This window comes from Ptychodera flava, chromosome 6 (assembly GCF_041260155.1).
Source record: "Ptychodera flava strain L36383 chromosome 6, AS_Pfla_20210202, whole genome shotgun sequence".
NCBI lineage: Eukaryota > Metazoa > Hemichordata > Enteropneusta > Ptychoderidae > Ptychodera > Ptychodera flava.
Window position 1 is genome coordinate 47,127,922 of NC_091933.1, and position 6,000 is coordinate 47,133,921.

The following is a 6,000-nucleotide window of genomic DNA, read 5'->3' on the forward strand; positions in this document are numbered from 1 at the left end:
GTGTTATAGCAGAGACTGAGTGACGATGAATACAATTCAGTGATGACATCTCTCATGTAATTTTCACCTTCACTTCCTATAAGACAGTTTCTCTGCATCAATACGCCTTTCAAATAGTTTTACATTCTATGATGTTCAAAACTCGTAGAAATTATTACTCAAAGATGATGCAACAAACTGTCGAATCCTAAGTACCGGCGTCCATTTTTCTGTTAACAGTTGTGATGATAAACTGAACACTCAGTGCTCCCAGAATCCTTCGTTTCACATCAAGCTATTATAAGTCTCTAGGTATAAAAGATGCTTATTCGTGGTAGACCATGCGTTCTTGCTGTGGTAATTTAACGTTGTAAATCGCTGAATCGACCTTACAGCAAATACTTCTATGCTGAGATCATTGATGTCGAATTTAAATATTCGCAAAAACCCCTGAATCTTGACAGTCTGACAGATTTTACTGTCTGCTGTCTATTCGTTGGCACAGTATAGGATTTAAGTCAACCTTCAGAGCCAAGAACGTCATCAGGGAAGGTCATGCAGGGAAGTGTTGTTGAAATATATCGTCGATAGTTCAGAAAGAGAGGTTATCATTTTAAAGAGACCACAGAAAAGCATCACATAAAAACACTTCACAAAATCTCTGATGTATCCCTCGTGCTATTAATTGTCATCGTAACTCTTCCCCTTCCTATGAAATCAGTTCACCGACTCCACATACTATATTTCAATTGAAACCAGAAACTAAGTCCAGGCTTAACTTCTGTATTTCAAGTCTACCATCGTTATTTTGAACTCCGACGCAGCTTCAAACGGCCTCTTTTGAATCACACATAACAGTCTCAATCATGGGCAGATTCTGGATACTATTTCTCGGTAGGGTACTGGTATTTCGTCCGAATCGGTCTGATTTACATGTATGATGTAGACTGCATGTTCTCCAAGACACCCAGACTGATTATTGCACTGACCTAATGCAATTCGGAGGTTCAATTATAAGAGTCTTTACCATGTACACTTACAAGGCCATGACGAATAAACCATTTGGTCAATACAAAGGTAATATCAAGAGGGAAAAACAAGACGGAAAACCCAAAACAGAAAACAAACAAGCAAACAGAAATTTTACTATACTTTTAAATATGGTGGCCGTTATTCTATTGATTTTGTTTTATCTGATAGTGTCTTCTTTAATAGAGCTGGTTAATTCAGTTGTAGGGGAGGCGGGTTTTACTCTCGGAATTTTATATAGAAAACATGCTCCCTGGACATACACAGTCATTTGGGATCGAGTACGGTTTGAAGTTATTTTTCATAGCGACCAAGTAGAAAACAAATACTGCAAATGGTTACTATGATACGGCCATGCTTTTCGTGAATGACGTGAACATAGCATCTCGGAGACAGTTTTGGGAACGCTCAGGAATTTTTTCTATATTTTTATTAGTAAGCTATATTATTCAATGGTAATTTTATTCCATCATATAAATATCAGTAGTTAATTGTAAATACTCTGAATATTCGGTGGAAAGCTAGCCGGATAACGCATTTTGTAGTCTCCTCAGTGAATTTCCTGTGGATTATTGGATTCTCTTTTATCCTACATTATTTTATGACATCGGTCTGTAGCTTGGTTACAATGCATCATGGGGAGAGCCGCGGAAGAGAAAGACTTTCTTCATTAAAACCTCTCTCTCTGCTGCAGAGGCGAATATTACTTTCACAATTATCACAGGTTTCCGCAGAAAACTTTCGCTATCAAATGGCTATTCACTATTCTGAACGAGCAGGAAATCTAACGAACAAGTTCGAATTTAAACATATTTCACTTCATCGACTGACAATCATTATATCACGCGAAAACTTGTTAACGTACAAATTAACAGTTGTGAATATTTCAGCTTTCACCGTAATGTTACTGTACAGTGTGTCCCGGTTATTTAAAAATACTCGATAAAGGCTTGCTTGTATTCATAGTTATGACGCTGTAAACTCAAATATTTATGAAAATTCGACAGCAAGCATAAATCTGTCAATGACAAATGTTCTAACTCAATAAAATGCGGAAACATTTTAGGATATTGTGGCTCGACTTGTTATGTTTTATGTGTAAAGGGAAATTCAATAGCGTCGTGTCATGTCTTAAAACAAAAAAGGGGAACCGTTAATACGACCACTGCTGGCTTCTCGAGTGATCTTGTGTTTCGGCAGGTCATAATTTTACTCTGTGCGTGTGTGTGTGTGTGTGTGGTTGTGTGTGTGTGTGTGAGAGAGAGAGAGAGAGAGAGAGAGAGAGAGAGAGAGAGAGAGAGAGAGAGAGAGAGAGAGAGGGGGGGGGGGTCTTCGGAACTGCCTCTGTGCGACTGTATTTTTGACAGACATGTTTTAATTTTCGTCGATTACCAACATACCTTGGGGTACAGTATTCAAAGCCGATGGGTAGTCTAGAAGTGTGAGGCCGGAGTCCAGACCTCTGAAATGGCTAAAAAACCAAACAAATAAAATATCCACCCTCAAAAAATTACATTGACCAGTAACTGTATATATTAAATCTGGGGTAAGCCTAATTCACGTGCCACGCGCCACGCGCCGCGTGCCAGGGACTCGTGAGAAATTATAGGGAGGGAGGGAGGGCCTAATTAAAAAGAGTATACGGAATCTAGGAATTGCGTTAGTTTATACATGCCCAGAGTATATTCAGGCAACACCACAATACCCATCTCAACACTACCTTTGTTTCGCCAAACTTACATAAGTCGGGGATTGAAATTAATTAGATGGAATAAAGTCTTTAGAATTTGACCAATTTCGACACCTCTACATACAGAGAGGCCGACTTTGTCTCGGAGCCGAGTTGTCGCAGAGCGGAGAAGTTTGCCTACGGCCGTGTTCTCATTGTATTCAAACTTATTGGCATGTAAAGACTGGTACAATTGTGCATTTTGTCGCAAAACCTTCGCGATCTTTGTGACAAACTGATGGTGAATCACAGTGATATTTGGGAAAGGGTGTCAGTAATTGTTTTCATTACCAGAAAGTAAATTGAAGTAATGCGGAACAACAAATGTTACGGTAATAACACGGTGTGTAGTAGAAAAGTTGGCTATAGATGGAGACATACGGGATACGCTATCCGTTCACGTGATCGCTAGGTCGGAAGCAATTCACACTCAAAGTCGATGACGAAAAGACAAAGTGAAATACTATTGGCTGATAATTTTAGTTTTTCTCTATTTTCCCGCCTTTGGCGCAATGTTGCGTGTTTGCGTCACAAAACGCTGCATATTCTGTGGAATACTGCAAACCATCAGCATGGCTTTTTTTTGAAGCCATGGATTTTCTGTCACAAGCACTAATCTTACTAGCCATGCTAAAATTTAGAACACAAAATAGTCTACTCGAGACAAAAACAGAGTAGAAATATTTCCGGCCTCAAAAACCAGAGATAATGAAAATCGTATTCCATAACGTCCAATGGACTGCAAGGGAAGAGAGCAGCATTCATGTAGGAAGACCGCTTGGTGTTGTTATCAACATTCCCCTGTATTTACCGTGATAACTGACGCACTCTATCTTTGTTTACCTAGGTATGGACCATTAGATCTTGGGAGGGGGGTGGTCACAATGAAATTGTGAAAATTTTTTTTTACTATTGTAAATTTCTAAAAATTTTTTTTTGCAATTGAGATTAGCTGTGCAAATTTTTTTTTCAGAGTAAATTTTCAGATTTATAATTTTTTTTTAGTTCGTCGCTGTCTGAGGATAAAGAGGGCAAAGATGTGGTGCGAAGCACCACAAGCGACCGCGCAAGTGGTCACGGGGGGACGGCAGGAGGGGGTTGTCCCCCCTCCTGTCGTTGGAGCTTTTTGAAAAATAGAGATTAAAATGGTGTTATTTGGTGGCACTTGGGGAGTATTTTTGCGGAGGGAGGTCAGGAGGGGGGTGTCCCCCCTCATGCCGTTGGAGCTTTCGAAAAAGAGAGATTAAAATGGTGTTATTTGGTGGCACTTGGGAGTATTTTTGTGGGGCGAGGTCAGGAGGGGGATGTCCCCCTCCTGCCGTTGGAGCTTTTGAAAAATAGAGATTAAATGGTGTTATTTGGTTGCACTTGGGGAGTATTTTTGTGGTGGGGGGGGGGGGGGAGGTCAGGACGGGAGTCCCCCCTCCTACCGTTGGAGCTTTCGAAAAAGAGAGATTAAAATGGTGTTATTTGGTGGCACTTGGGGAGCATTTTTTCCAGATTACACATCTTTTTCTGAAACATGGTCTTCTTGCCCCTCAGTAGCTCCTATAGTTTTGAAAATTGACTATTTTGGTTTCCTGGCTTCCCTTTCTACTGCGTGGTGAAATGCCTACATTCACACCAACACCAAACATCATGCATGTCTCATGATTTACAATTGATTTTGACAAGCTGAGAAGCTGTTTGGAAAATATAGTGAAATTTGCATATTTGTGTTTTTAGAGCAATTGTTACCCTTTTTTGATCAAAACATCTATTTCTCTGTAGCAGCATGTCCAAATTGATTGGATGTGTATAGATGTGGTGAAATTTCAATATTTGTCTTTTTAGGGCAATTTATGCCATTTATGGTCAAAAAATCTGTATTCTCTTAAAGGGCTTGTCCAATTTCTTTGAAATTTGCTATATAAGTCCCTTAAGATTTGTTTAAATCATGCTCTTTTTTGTGGTGGAAAAATTCTTCAGATAATTGTCATTCAGCATTTGCTACACACAAACGATTATTCATGCAGATTTATTCAGTATTTGTTATCGAGAAACTTTCAAAGTTCAACCCTTTTGTGTGTTTTTGTGTTGGGATTTGTTGGATAGATGGCATTTTACGTAGTGTATTGTTGAATGTTAAAAAATGTGTTGCTGTTGTTTTTTGAGGCTGTTTTTTGAGAAAAAAGAATTGAAAATGCCTTTTAAAAACAAAATAATACATAATGACTTGATACGTTGTTTTATCATTATTGACGTGTTTCTACTTGTTCACCCATTCTTGCATTCATCATTGCAATAAAATGCTGTGAAAAAAATGAACCTGATGTGGCCTGCATCTGTCTACCTTGATATAACTTTCTGTCTTGATAACCATACCATAGTTTCAATGTTTTACCTAGTGTATCTGCTTGGTCTGTATGCACGAAACAAGTAGAAAACAGGCTCTATAATTTTATAATTTTCAAGTGATCAGAATACAAAAGTCCTGAAAAGATAAGATAATCACAACTTCCAGTATAAGGGATACAGTCAGTCTTAATGTATAAATTAAAATTAAAAATGTGCCTGGAGGATGTACTAAAAATACAGAAAGTTGCTTCCTGTCGGTAAAATCTAAAAAAAAATCAAGATTTTAAAAATTTTTGCAGATTTTTTTTTTACGCATTTGTCTTCTTATTTTTTTTTTTATTTTGCAAACTAGTTTGAAGATTTGTTTTTCCTAACATTCTGCTCTGAATTTTTTTTCCTGTTTTTGACCACCCCTTCCCAAGATCTAATGGTCCATCCCTTAATCCAGTTTGAATTACAACAACAGTATTCCCCCGAGATCTGATATGCGGCATGTCTGGAGTGGGGAAAATTCTCTTTGTTCTATGGGAATGTCCATATGACATTTCTAATTTTAGCGGCTTTTTATTGCAACACGTGCTGATTTCTGCCCCTTAACGAATAGTATCGCCCTATGCGTTGGAACGCCACTGCACTGAAAATCGGCTGAGGCAGAGTCCTGATCCTGCAAAATGCATCGAATCGACAGGCTTTTATCACCGTTATGCGATAGTGGGCCCTTCAGTCACATGTACGTTTGTGGAGGGACCGTGGTTCCAGCCTGAAATTCGTTGAACAAGAAAGGAAAGTCTCTGGTTAGCGTCACAGTGGTTAACTGGAAATGCATTTGTTTACGCATGGAGGTATAAAGTGAGAGTCGTCTTTTGCCCGTGATTAGGACACCAAGACTGGCCAAGACTGTATCGTGTTTCGAAAATCAATGTTGA